Raw genomic sequence first — 15,697 nt, 5'->3', positions numbered from 1 at the left:
CTGACATCACTTGGGGATTCAATGATTACATCTAGTTTGCAGTCATCTGCAAACTTTGTCAGCCACAGTGCTTTAGTTTTGACCTGAACTTTTGAAAAGTATATACCAAGCAGTAGGGGGTCCAGCACTGAACCCTCTGGCAACCCGCTGGTAACAGGTGTGCTGGTTGATGTGCAGTCACCCACTTTGATAGTGTGTGTCCAGTTTGTGAGCCATTTGCCAACCCATCTTACAATGAAGGGGTTTACATTCAGTTTGCTAAGTTTGTCGGTGATGCCTGAATGTGGGATTATGTCAAAAGCCTTTGCTAAGTTGAGGTATGCTGTGTGCACAGATTTGCCATCATCAATGTCCTTGGTCATACTTTCAAAGAAATCCATCAGATTTAACAGGCAGGATCTGACCTTTGCGAACCTGAATTGGGTAGGTTCCAGTGTTTGGAGGTCACCTATGTCTTTATTTATGAGGTCCATAATGATACATTCCATGGCCTTACAGATGAGGCTGGTCAGGTCTATGGGTCTGTAATTCCCCGGGCCTGTTCCTAGGCCACTTTTTGGAGTGGAATAACTGTAACTGTTCTACATTCCACAGGAACAAATCCTGTGGCTAGTCTAGGGTTAAAAAGGGTACTTAGTGGTGATGCTAGTTCATGTTTTAGCTTGTTTAGAAGACAGCCTGGGATGTCACCTGGTCCCATAGAGGCCATGTTCTTTGCTTTGGACAAGGCTTTGAGGACCTGCTGTTCAGATATGTAAGGTGGAGGGGAAGTTTGGGAGAGAGTTTGTTGTAAGTTAGGAGGGTTAAAGGGAGTGAAATTTTCACCAAATCCATCCACTAGAAGGTTTGCTATCTCTGTGGGGTCAATGTGTGTGTGTGATACTGTTGTCACCAGTTCTGCACATGCTTGGGTCCTACCCTTTAGGTTATGTACATAGCTGTAAAAGGCCTTATGGTTACCCTTGGCAGTACTTGCTAAGTTCCTGTCAAAGGAGCTCTTGAAGGATTTGACAAGTTGTCTTATTTGCTTGTTAAGGCTGAGGAGGATGCTTTTTCATTGTTGGGTCTTTGTCTTTGTTTTCTTGGACAGCAATTGTTTGCATTTATTGTAGAGTTTGTTGATACTGGAAGTCCATCATGGCCGCTTGATTTTTACTTGGGGCTCTGGCTTTCATTCTCTCTGGTGCAGCTGAGTTTATACACTTATGCAAGTGATTGTACAGGACTTTAGTGTAAGCTTCGGCGTAGTTACCACTTTCAGCTTGGGGTAGGGCTTGGAATGCATTTATACCTTCATTTAGGAGAGCATAGTTTGCCTTGGTGAAGTATTTTAGTCAGATTTCACCCTTTGTGAGTTCTGGTGTTAGTGTCTGTTCGAAGTTGACTGATTTGTAGTCAGGTTTAACAAATGAAGGTTCAACAGTTGCAGCAGTGCACCTGTTTGACATGTTGGTGAGGACCAGATCTAAAATGTTTGTTCCTCTTGTAAGGGTATGGACAATTTCCTCCAGGGCATTTGAATTCACAAAGTCAAGGAACCTTTGTACTAGCGAGTTTGGGCTAGAGTAGGTTTCCCAGTTGATGTGATAATTGAAATGCCTCATAACCGGTGTGTTCGGTAAAATTTGGATTGTCTTCAGTTTGCTTAAGCAGGCTTCATAGGTGTCGTGACCCATGGAGGGGGATCTATAACTGATTGGGACTTGAATGGGGGTCAGTGAGGTTATCTGCCTCTTCTGGTTTTCACACATTCATTTTGCTGTCTAAAGGTGTGAAAGGCATTGTAGCCTTGCTGTGGCAGAGTACTCTCTGAGGCCTTAAACCACATTTCTGAGACTGCACAGACATCTCTTTGAGTGATAGAAGTGCTTCCATGAAGTGCAGTTTTTGGTTTAAGCTCCTAGCATTTAGCAGCATAACCCTTATTTTGGTCTGATTGGTTAATTTCACATATGTAATGTTGTTTTCGAGAACTTGCCAAAAAAAAGCACTATGGGGAAGGCATGAGCCTTTGCCAGCAGCCAAAAGCCTAGGGGCGCCAGGTGCAAACCGTCTCTGACAAAACAGCGAGGTTTGTCAACGCAGACAGGAACTGGATTCCCTTGGAATGACACCAAAAACTAAGCCAGTTATTGAAATAAATCATGTTTTGTTTATACTGTGGCATCATTCCAGGTGAACATAGTATGCTGCTCAAGGCTAGGGACATACCTGCCTGGCACGCATACTCAGAGAACTCAACCATGTCTCTCTTTATATAATCCACTGAGGTACATCTCAGGTCATTCACACCAACATGAACTATGACAGAGTCATAATGGTACTTGTTGCTAAGAGACCTGAGTGGATGTGTGATTTGGAGAATCCTGGCACCGGACAAGCAACTGACTGTGACATTCTCCTTGTCCAACCTGGTGAGTGGGGCATCCATGTGTCTCACTATTGAGTCTCCAATGAGGAGAAAACTTGGTTTTTGAGTGTTGTGCCTTATGGGCTTGGTGGGTGAGACACTGGTGTTGATATGTGTCATGGGTGCTGTGGAGACTGTGTTACCTGCAGCAGACTTGTCTTTTGGAGTTCTCTGGAGTTTTGGAAAGTTTTTCAAGAGAACATTCATGTATGTGGATTTACATGTTTGATGTGTACTATGTGTAGTGGTATTTGTATGAGTAGTGGTTCTATGTGAATATGTAGTGGTGGGTGAGTTGACAACCTTCTCTGTGTTACTGTTTTGAGTGAGATTGAGCATGGATTCTAGATTCTTGGTGTAAATACATCTGTTGAACTTTGTACTAGACTGTGTTATTAGCAGAGGGTTGTCTATGGACAATTGCCATACTGCCTCAAGAGACCCAAGTCAACAAGGTTGGCAGGAAAAATAAGGGTAGTCCAACTGTCCATAATGCTCGTTTGAAGATTGTTGTCACTAGGGGTGGCTTTTCAGAAACAATCACAGAGGAGATTGGCAAATGGATATTTCTGCCTGGGTTTTAAGGGAAAACTTGTTGAATTTACAACAAAAACAAACCACTACAAACAGTTCCAGAAGCAGCAGGCCTGGATCTGGACAATGCTACAGTCACTAGCTAAACTAGTTTCAGTGGAAAACACTAGTGAATATTTAACACAACAGAAAAATAGCACTGAGACACTGAAACAACATTTAAAACAGCAGAAAATCAGCCAGGAGGCTCTAAAGAATGATTTAAACAGTTAACAGATCGGTTAATTAAGTACTGCTTGGAGGGAAAACCAGAACAGGCAGAACAGATAGTTTTAAAACAGAGAAAAAATATCAGTAAATACTTAGCAAACAGTGGGAACAGCAAAAAATGCTTGCTAAACAGTGAAAACAACAATAAAATTCAGTTTTACATGCACAGCGTAGCAGACAATTGCAGTATAACAGTGTAGTTTAGTGCATAGTAAATAAATAAATACAGTGTAAAAGTAGGTGTCAGCTAATAAAAAAGTTCAGTAAATAGTATAAATATGCAAAAAGGGGGCAACTTATGTTTTTTGGAAGCTCAGAAGCCTATAGTCATCTGGTATCTTAGCTCAGAGTTGTAGCTGGTAGCCAAACTCAGTTCACCTCAGTACAAACAAGCAGAAACCTGCTCACTTGCTGGGCCTAAATACCATAAGCTAAAACTTAAAAAACCTGTAACAAAATTCAAAAGGACCAGTGAGAATACTTATTCCAAGCCCTAGACCGCCTTCCCTTACCAGTCAGGTGCCAATCAAACAATTTTCTCACAAAAGTGCAGATAGGCCCTTCCTTTGGGACCATGGATGTTATAGATCTTTTTGGTTGCATACCACATGATTTAGGTCTATCCTGGTTTGAAGAAAAACTAATTGGAAGCAAAAAACTGACACATACTGATTTTAGAAATACTCTAACCTTGATGGAAATAGTATTAAAAAATAATTTCATCTATTTTCAAGGCGAGTACTTCAAACAAGAAAAAGGCGTTGCAATGGGCGCACACTGTGCACCGGCCTATGCAAACATCATTATGGCCTTTTGGGAAGAAAATTTTCTACTTAATTCTCCTTTGTTAAAGGAATGTTCCCTGTATACCAGGTTTTTAGATGATTTGTGTTTTTTTTTTGGAAGGGTAGCAAGGAAAACTTTAATAACCTTTTGATGTATGTAAATAGTACTTCCACTTTTTTAAAATTCACCAGTAACTTTGATGAACAAGAATTGAGATATCTTGATGTTCATATAGAGAAAAAAGAAGGGAATTTTACATCAAGAATCTTTAGGAAAGAAACCTTCTCCAATTCTTATTTGCATTATACCAGTTGCCACCCCCCCCCCATCAAAAGAAGGGGGTAGTGAAAGGACAATTGGTCAGGTCCAGTAGAATGACCTCCGACAACAAGGCCTTTCTGGATGAAACCGACTTTTTAAGGAGTCTTTTCATCCAGAGAGGGTACCCTTTGGAATTGTTCAACAAAGTGCTTGTAGAAGTCAACACCAAAAGAGCAGATACTTTGCACCCATCTTAGGCAAGGATGAAAACTTGACTCACAATCAAGAACAGGCACACAAGTTCGGGGAAAATGAGACAGGGTTAATCACCACCTTTAGTGAACAGTCAGCTTTTGTCAGGAATATATTTTCAAGGGAATGGTATAGTTTTCAAAGTTTTCAGACCTTGAATACATTTTTGACAAAGAATTATCTCATGTCTACCGTAAAGGCAAAAGTATCAAAAATTATTTGGAAGGAGGGTTGAAAGCTAACAAGTGCAACAATAGTAACAAATCCAAGAAAGGGTTGCATAGATGCGGAAGATGTAATTACTGTTCACATCTGAATTGTGGGGGGACTATGTATTTAGAAGCAAGAAACATGACCCTGCATTTGAACACATTTGCCAACTGTGATACTAAAGGCATCATATATATAGTTGTTTGTAAGAAATGTCCCTCTTTCTATGTTGGAAAGAGTGAAAGAAAGCTCAGACAAAGAATATATGAGCACTTATATGATGTTAGGGTGAAAAATGAGAAAAATGCCCTTAGCAAGCATTCAACAAAATGTGATACTACAGGATACTCATTTTTTATTTTGGAAGTAGTTCCCACTAATCCCAGAGGTGGGATGTGGGAAACACTCATTGCATACAAAGAATTGTATTGGCAACTTTTTTTAGATGCAAACCGTAATCATGGGCTCAATGATATGGTATCTTTGGCCCTAGTATTGAAGATGAGAGCTGCAAAGCTTTAATTTTAAAAGGGTTTTATTTTGTGATCTTTCTTTTCAGTTTATTTCATACACGATCATAAAATCTGTACTGCAACTACTTAAATTCCTGTTGGTTGTTTTTAATGTAATTTATACTATGACCACAAGATGGTGCTATGATCAAATTCAGACTTACAAGCTTTATTTATGTTTAATGCAGAACCAATTTAAATGATGTATTAAAAACGTTTTTAAAGTTTTTAAAAGTTTTTAAATATTTATTATAAATAGGAAATATGGAGGGCATTATGTAATTAGGAAAGTTCATTTTAACACTGCAAAGGTTTTATGAATTTTAAGTATTCTTTTACAATCAACTTTAACAAATGAGCTTAAAATGATTGGTTAATTGAGTACTGATGAAATTCAAATAGCATATAAAAGCATTTATTTTAAAACATGGCTGATACAACTGATGAAGTTGGCGACGAAAACGTTTTTTTGGATACGTTATTGTGCTTGTGCTTGTACCTTATAGTTCCTGTCTTTGTGGTGGAGTGTTTGCATCAGTGCTTATTAAACCATTTTTTACTTCTGGAGCCTCGATTCATTTGTGCTTGGTGGAGTTGGAGCTACACTTTTATTGGTTTATTTGTCCTTTTGGCTCACCATCTGTTTACTAGTTCGTGTTTATGGAGCCACTACCGAGCACAGATCTAGCTCCAAGGAGCTCTGAGACTGGGGAACTGCGTAAGTTGATCGGACAACTTACGCAATTGATTGCCTTGCTGACACCACTCAGCCAGTCATTTGTTTCCCTTGCTGCTTTTACACAACCACCGGGGAACCAGGAAGTTAATCGGAAGCAGGCTGGTACTGACGAACGCAGTTGCGACAATGTGAATAACATTTTTCCTGTTGAAGAAGATGAGAGCTGTGAAAACAGCTTGGAAGGGTTTCCGCATATCACAGTGGACCAGGAGAACTTTAACAACAATAGAGGAGAGGGAATTTCTGTGAGACCGAAAAGTCAAAGAAGGCAACACCATGGGTGTATGGACAAGCCTAATATTTCTTCAGGTACACAGAAACTTTTTTCGGACTGTTTTTAAGCAAAATATACCTTCGATTTACAGCGCAGCCCAAACAAACACAGTACTACCAACTTTGTCACCTTATTGAATGATTTGGAATTTTTTTTAATCAAATATAAAACCCTTGAAATAGACAATGATTATCTTAAGTACTGTATTTCTTTAAACATTGTTCCCAAAGGTTTAAGGGTTTGCAAATACCCTAACAATGTTGTTGAAGGGTCTGAATTTTGTTCTGAGCTTACCTCTATTTTCGATAATTGTGGAATGAATATTATGAAAGCCATAATTACAAATAATGAGAGGTTAATGGAAAAGTTGCAGGTTGATATTGAAAAAACCAACAAGGCTATTTTAAATGATTTGTTGTACACTGTTGAAGCAAACAAAATAAAATATCAGAATGTTTTTCAAAAGTTGATGCTAAATGTAAGGAGGTACAAACCAGGAAAATAGGGAAAATCAAAAGAGACCAGGAAGAATATAAAACAAAACACACTATCCTAGACCCAAAACTATTTTCAGAAATGGCTATGGGAACTGGGGGAGACAAGAAACCTATGAAAGTGAATGGGGAGAAACTGAAATAGAAGAACAACAGGAACAACCTTTAGGGACAGAAGAATATCCCCCACTTAGGAGATCAGAGAGATTAATGCAACAAGGAAAAGTTTACTACAATTCAAAAACTTCAGGGGGAGGGGGGGAGGCCCTTTCAGACGACACGCCAGGGTTGGAATTAGATGGTGGCATCACAAATAATTTGAATACTTGGACTTTCAATGAATTCAATATACACAATTATTCCAGTGTTAGTATTGACAAGAGTTGGTTTGATTTATTTTCGAAAGGCTTCACCTTTGTTCCTACACAAAAAATGGACATTTTCAAACTTTTGATAGACATCAAATTGTTTATTCGTAAGAAGAATTTGGAGCTTTTCTTCAAAGGTAAAACACTTGAGAATGATGCACAATTTCTAAAACGAAAAAGTACATTCAACCCACCCACACACCCCCAACTTAAGAATTTTGAATTAAAGGTGGGACATGAAATTAGAACCCATCTGACAACAAGGGCTTTTCACTCCAATCTAACACAGGGAGAAAAAAATACTTTAAGAGCTATCAGCGACAATCACAATTTGAGAGTAATGAAACCTGATAAGGGGGGTGGGGTTGTTGTTATGGAAGCAATCCAATACGAAGGGAAAATGTTGGACTTATTAAATGATTCAGACAAATACACCAGGGTGTCCATCAATGAAGTCAACATAGGGTACAGAAAGATTCAGGTTTTGTTATATGACATGCTAATGCAAGGTTCCATAGATCAAGATACCTACAAGTTTTTGGTTGTTGACAAACCAAAAATTCCTTGCATTTTTGGTATACCCAAAGTTCACAAAAATCCCTGTGACCCCCCCCCCCTTAGACCTATTGTTTCAGCAGAAGGGTCAATAACAGCCCCCTTAGCCAAATTTGTTGACCACAAGATCAATTATGTACTTGAAGGGTCTGACAATATTTTAAAAGACTCCTGGGACCTGTTGAGAAGAATTAAACCCTCATTATACAGTGAAAATACTTCCTTTGGGACCATGGATGTTATAGATCTTTTTGGTTGCATACCACATGATTTAGGTCTATCCTGGTTTGAAGAAAAACTAATTGGAAGCAAAAAACTGACACATACTGATTTTAGAAATACTCTAACCTTGATGGAAATAGTATTAAAAAATAATTTCATCTATTTTCAAGGCGAGTACTTCAAACAAGAAAAAGGCGTTGCAATGGGCGCACACTGTGCACCGGCCTATGCAAACATCATTATGGCCTTTTGGGAAGAAAATTTTCTACTTAATTCTCCTTTGTTAAAGGAATGTTCCCTGTATACCAGGTTTTTAGATGATTTGTGTTTTTTTTTTTTGGAAGGGTAGCAAGGAAAACTTTAATAACCTTTTGATGTATGTAAATAGTACTTCCACTTTTTTAAAATTCACCAGTAACTTTGATGAACAAGAATTGAGATATCTTGATGTTCATATAGAGAAAAAAGAAGGGAATTTTACATCAAGAATCTTTAGGAAAGAAACCTTCTCCAATTCTTATTTGCATTATACCAGTTGCCACCCCCCCCCCATCAAAAGAAGGGGGTAGTGAAAGGACAATTGGTCAGGTCCAGTAGAATGACCTCCGACAACAAGGCCTTTCTGGATGAAACCGACTTTTTAAGGAGTCTTTTCATCCAGAGAGGGTACCCTTTGGAATTGTTCAACAAAGTGCTTGTAGAAGTCAACACCAAAAGAGCAGATACTTTTGCACCCATCTTAGGCAAGGATGAAAACTTGACTCACAATCAAGAACAGGCACACAAGTTCGGGGAAAATGAGACAGGGTTAATCACCACCTTTAGTGAACAGTCAGCTTTTGTCAGGAATATATTTTCAAGGGAATGGTATAGTTTTTCAAAGTTTTCAGACCTTGAATACATTTTTGACAAAGAATTATCTCATGTCTACCGTAAAGGCAAAAGTATCAAAAATTATTTGGAAGGAGGGTTGAAAGCTAACAAGTGCAACAATAGTAACAAATCCAAGAAAGGGTTGCATAGATGCGGAAGATGTAATTACTGTTCACATCTGAATTGTGGGGGGACTATGTATTTAGAAGCAAGAAACATGACCCTGCATTTGAACACATTTGCCAACTGTGATACTAAAGGCATCATATATATAGTTGTTTGTAAGAAATGTCCCTCTTTCTATGTTGGAAAGAGTGAAAGAAAGCTCAGACAAAGAATATATGAGCACTTATATGATGTTAGGGTGAAAAATGAGAAAAATGCCCTTAGCAAGCATTCAACAAAATGTGATACTACAGGATACTCATTTTTTATTTTGAAGTAGTTCCCACTAATCCCAGAGGTGGGATGTGGAAACACTCATTGCATACAAAGAATTGTATTGGCAACTTTTTTTAGATGCAAACCGTAATCATGGGCTCAATGATATGGTATCTTTGGCCCTAGTATTGAAGATGAGAGCTGCAAAGCTTTAATTTTAAAAGGGTTTTATTTTGTGATCTTTCTTTTCAGTTTATTTCATACACAATCATAAAATCTGTACTGCAACTACTTAAATTCCTGTTGGTTGTTTTTAATGTAATTTATACTATGACCACAAGATGGTGCTATGATCAAATTCAGACTTACAAGCTTTATTTATGTTTAATGCAGAACCAATTTAATGATGTATTAAAAACGTTTTTAAAGTTTTTAAAAGTTTTTAAATATTTATTATAAATAGGAAATATGGAGGGCATTATGTAATTAGGAAAGTTCATTTTAACACTGCAAAGTTTTTATGAATTTTAAGTATTCTTTTACAATCAACTTTAACAAATGAGCTTAAAATGATTGGTTAATTGAGTACTGATGAAATTCAAATGGCATATAAAAGCATTTATTTTAAAACATGGCTGATACAACTGATGAAGTTGGCGACGAAAACGTTTTTTTGGATACGTTATTGTGCTTGTGCTTGTACCTTATAGTTCCTGTCTTTGTGGTGGAGTGTTTGCATCAGTGCTTATTAAACCATTTTTTACTTCTGGAGCCTCGATTCATTTGTGCTTGGTGGAGTTGGAGCTACACTTTTATTGGTTTATTTGTCCTTTTGGCTCACCATCTGTTTACTAGTTCGTGTTTATGGAGCCACTACCGAGCACAGATCTAGCTCCAAGGAGCTCTGAGACTGGGGAACTGCGTAAGTTGATCGGACAACTTACGAATTGATTGCCTTGCTGACACCACTCAGCCAGTCATTTGTTTCCCTTGCTGCTTTACACAACCACCGGGAACCAGGAAGTTAATCGGAAGCAGGCTGGTACTGACGAACGCAGTTGCGACAATGTGAATAACATTTTTCCTGTTGAAGAAGATGAGAGCTGTGAAAACAGCTTGGAAGGGTTTCCATATCACAGTGGACCAGGAGAACTTTAACAACAATAGAGGAGAGGGAATTTCTGTGAGACCGAAAAGTCAAAGAAGGCAACACCATGGGTGTATGGACAAGCCTAATATTTCTTCAGGTACACAGAAACTTTTTCGGACTGTTTTAAGCAAAATATACCTTCGATTTACAGCGCAGCCCAAACAAACACAGTACTACCAACTTTGTCACCTTATTGAATGATTTGGAATTTTTTTTAATCAAATATAAAACCCTTGAAATAGACAATGATTATCTTAAGTACTGTATTTCTTTAAACATTGTTCCCAAAGGTTTAAGGGTTTGCAAATACCCTAACAATGTTGTTGAAGGGTCTGAATTTTGTTCTGAGCTTACCTCTATTTTCGATAATTGTGGAATGAATATTATGAAAGCCATAATTACAAATAATGAGAGGTTAATGGAAAAGTTGCAGGTTGATATTGAAAAAACCAACAAGGCTATTTTAAATGATTTGTTGTACACTGTTGAAGCAAACAAAATAAAATATCAGAATGTTTTTCAAAAAGTTGATGCTAAATGTAAGGAGGTACAAACCAGGAAAATAGGGAAAATCAAAAGAGACCAGGAAGAATATAAAAACAAAACACACTATCCTAGACCCAAAACTATTTTCAGAAATGGCTATGGGAACTGGGGGAGACAAGAAACCTATGAAAGTGAATGGGGAGAAACTGAAATAGAAGAACAACAGGAACAACCTTTAGGGACAGAAGAATATCCCCCACTTAGGAGATCAGAGAGATTAATGCAACAAGGAAAAGTTTACTACAATTCAAAAAACTTCAGGGGGAGGGGGGGAGGCCCTTTCAGACGACACGCCAGGGTTGGAATTAGATGGTGGCATCACAAATAATTTGAATACTTGGACTTTCAATGAATTCAATATACACAATTATTCCAGTGTTAGTATTGACAAGAGTTGGTTTGATTTATTTTCGAAAGGCTTCACCTTTGTTCCTACACAAAAAATGGACATTTTCAAACTTTTGATAGACATCAAATTGTTTATTCGTAAGAAGAATTTGGAGCTTTTCTTCAAAGGTAAAACACTTGAGAATGATGCACAATTTCTAAAACGAAAAGTACATTCAACCCACCCACACACCCCCAACTTAAGAATTTTGAATTAAAGGTGGGACATGAAATTAGAACCCATCTGACAACAAGGGCTTTTCACTCCAATCTAACACAGGGAGAAAAAAATACTTTAAGAGCTATCAGCGACAATCACAATTTGAGAGTAATGAAACCTGATAAGGGGGGTGGGGTTGTTGTTATGGAAGCAATCCAATACGAAGGAAAATGTTGGACTTATTAAATGATTCAGACAAATACACCAGGGTGTCCATCAATGAAGTCAACATAGGGTACAGAAAGATTCAGGTTTTGTTATATGACATGCTAATGCAAGGTTCCATAGATCAAGATACCTACAAGTTTTTGGTTGTTGACAAACCAAAATTCCTTGCATTTTGGTATACCCAAAGTTCACAAAATCCCTGTGACCCCCTTAGACCTATTGTTTCAGCAGAAGGGTCAATAACAGCCCCCTTAGCCAAATTTGTTGACCACAAGATCAATTATGTACTTGAAGGGTCTGACAATATTTTAAAAGACTCCTGGGACCTGTTGAGAAGAATTAAACCCTCATTATACAGTGAAAATACTTCCTTTGGGACCATGGATGTTATAGATCTTTTTGGTTGCATACCACATGATTTAGGTCTATCCTGGTTTGAAGAAAAACTAATTGGAAGCAAAAAACTGACACATACTGATTTTAGAAATACTCTAACCTTGATGGAAATAGTATTAAAAAATAATTTCATCTATTTTCAAGGCGAGTACTTCAAACAAGAAAAAGGCGTTGCAATGAAGCACACTGTGCACCGGCCTATGCAAACACCATTATGGCCTTTTGGGAAGAAAATTTTCTACTTAATTCTCCTTTGTTAAAGGAATGTTCCCTGTATACCAGGTTTTAGATGATTTGTGTTTTTTTGGAAGGGTAGCAAGGAAAACTTTAATAACCTTTTGATGTATGTAAATAGTACTTCCACTTTTTAAAATTCACCAGTAACTTTGATGAACAAGAATTGAGATATCTTGATGTTCATATAGAGAAAAAGAAGGGAATTTTACATCAAGAATCTTTAGGAAAGAAACCTTCTCCAATTCTTATTTGCATTATACCAGTTGCCACCCCCCCCCCATCAAAAGAAGGGGGTAGTGAAAGGACAATTGGTCAGGTCCAGTAGAATGACCTCCGACAACAAGGCCTTTCTGGATGAAACCGACTTTTTAAGGAGTCTTTTCATCCAGAGAGGGTACCCTTTGGAATTGTTCAACAAAGTGCTTGTAGAAGTCAACACCAAAAGAGCAGATACTTTTGCACCCATCTTAGGCAAGGATGAAAACTTGACTCACAATCAAGAACAGGCACACAAGTTCGGGGAAAATGAGACAGGGTTAATCACCACCTTTAGTGAACAGTCAGCTTTTGTCAGGAATATATTTTCAAGGGAATGGTATAGTTTTTCAAAGTTTTCAGACCTTGAATACATTTTTGACAAAGAATTATCTCATGTCTACCGTAAAGGCAAAAGTATCAAAAATTATTTGGAAGGAGGGTTGAAAGCTAACAAGTGCAACAATAGTAACAAATCCAAGAAAGGGTTGCATAGATGCGGAAGATGTAATTACTGTTCACATCTGAATTGTGGGGGGACTATGTATTTAGAAGCAAGAAACATGACCCTGCATTTGAACACATTTGCCAACTGTGATACTAAAGGCATCATATATATAGTTGTTTGTAAGAAATGTCCCTCTTTCTATGTTGGAAAGAGTGAAAGAAAGCTCAGACAAAGAATATATGAGCACTTATATGATGTTAGGGTGAAAAATGAGAAAAATGCCCTTAGCAAGCATTCAACAAAATGTGATACTACAGGATACTCATTTTTATTTTGGAAGTAGTTCCCACTAATCCCAGAGGTGGGATGTGGGAAACACTCATTGCATACAAAGAATTGTATTGGCAACTTTTTTTAGATGCAAACCGTAATCATGGGCTCAATGATATGGTATCTTTGGCCCTAGTATTGAAGATGAGAGCTGCAAAGCTTTAATTTTAAAAGGGTTTTATTTTGTGATCTTTCTTTTCAGTTTATTTCATACACAATCATAAAATCTGTACTGCAACTACTTAAATTCCTGTTGGTTGTTTTTAATGTAATTTATACTATGACCACAAGATGGTGCTATGATCAAATTCAGACTTACAAGCTTTATTTATGTTTAATGCAGAACCAATTTAAATGATGTATTAAAAACGTTTTTAAAGTTTTTAAAAGTTTTTAAATATTTATTATAAATAGGAAATATGGAGGGCATTATGTAATTAGGAAAGTTCATTTTAACACTGCAAAGTTTTTATGAATTTTAAGTATTCTTTTACAATCAACTTTAACAAATGAGCTTAAAATGATTGGTTAATTGAGTACTGATGAAATTCAAATGGCATATAAAAGCATTTATTTTAAAACATGGCTGATACAACTGATGAAGTTGGCGACGAAAACGTTTTTTTGGATACGTTATTGTGCTTGTGCTTGTACCTTATAGTTCCTGTCTTTGTGGTGGAGTGTTTGCATCAGTGCTTATTAAACCATTTTTTACTTCTGGAGCCTCGATTCATTTGTGCTTGGTGGACTTGGAGCTACACTTTTATTGGTTTATTTGTCCTTTTGGCTCACCATCTGTTTAAAAGTGCAGATAGGCCCTTCCAATCCAAGATGGTCTGGAAAATGTGCTCAAAACAAACAAATCACTACAAACAGTTCCAGAAACAGCAGGTCTGGATCTGGACAATGCTATAGCTACTAGTCTCACCACAGCTTGCATTTACCAAATTCATGGTTCCAGTTACTGTTCACCTGAGATTGTTAGGAATAAATATGTTCCCTTATCTAGATGACAGGCTCATTACCAAACCCATAACTGAGAAAGTCCAGTTGAAGTTGCACACTAAAGGAAGGAGCAGGAAAGAGTGGCAACTCTGACACAGGTAATGATGTGGATCGATGGACCAAAGGGTTCCTATATGAAGGTGCTGCAGGTGAAGCAGTTGCATATGAAGAAAATATGCCACAGAAGGATTTTTTGGAACCTTCTGTAGATTACTCTCAGGAAACAGAGAACAAAAGATTATCTCAGTACAAAACAAAAGGATTTAAGGGAAGACTTCCTTGATAGATAGACATATTAAGACAGAACAAAGAAGCAGATTACAGAAAGTAAGTAAGACCCAAAAGGTAAGAAGATTGGTAAATCAGATGAACACAGTAAACAGAACTGTTAAGTGAAATTCATGTGATATAACAGAAATAACAGAATATATTATTCTGCAGCTAAAATTATAACGGTTAAAACACTACCACCAATGCAGAGTAACAAATGCAAAAGAGGAGAGCAAGTAAAATGTCCCCATGGAAGCAGTGAATAGGCAAAACCTTAAAGCAAATAAGACAAGAAGCACCATTTTTAGAAGAATATAGAGAGGAACAGATCATCAAAAATACTTAGAAAGATAGACGTGGTGAAAATAGTACACAGTAAAAACAATGCATGGTATCAAAACAGACCACGATTTATCATATACTATTGCCAAAAATAAACTAAAAATATCCATGACAGCACAGGCAGAAAAAGTTAATTTCAAAACAAGCAATTCATGAATGTTCCAAAAATGATCCAAACATTTTTATAAAGAATCAGGACACCAAGCAAAAGAAACAGAAATACCACCAAAGAAAAAGTCACATTTTGGAGCAGTATTTATGCTTCCCATTAAACATAACAAAGATGCTGAATGAATAGGAGAATTAAAATAAACAGTAAGGAGCTCTAATGTACACAATATGAAATGGAATGAAGTAACAGCCACAGAAATTAAGGCAAAATTAAGAAACACTCCTAACTGGAAAACCACATGCTCAGTCACAGTACCACACTTCTGGTTAAAAGTGCTAACATTTTATACAAAGATTTAGACCAGACTACGAACTGTTTATATGCATACCCCGAACATTCACCAACCTGGTTAACAGCAAAAAAGATAATACTCTTCCTTAAAAGTGAACCTGCAAGCTATCCTAAAACTATAGACCAATAACTTGCCTTCTGGTAATGTATAAACTATACACTGGAATTGGTGCAGACAGAGCTTATATGCATTTACAAGAAAACTCAATCATGGCATTAGAACAAAAGGGTAATAAAATAAAGTCATACGCAGCAAAGAATCATTTGTTGTTAAAGTCATAATGGAGAGTTGTAAAAAGGGAAGAATTTAAGAATTGCATGGAGAGAAATTTGGAAAAG

Source organism: Protopterus annectens, chromosome 3.part0 (genome assembly GCF_019279795.1).
Source record: "Protopterus annectens isolate FY-2018-M chromosome 3.part0, PAN1.0, whole genome shotgun sequence".
NCBI lineage: Eukaryota > Metazoa > Chordata > Ceratodontiformes > Protopteridae > Protopterus > Protopterus annectens.
The sequence above is the reverse complement of the archived record's forward strand: the minus strand, read 5'-3'. Positions refer to the sequence as shown.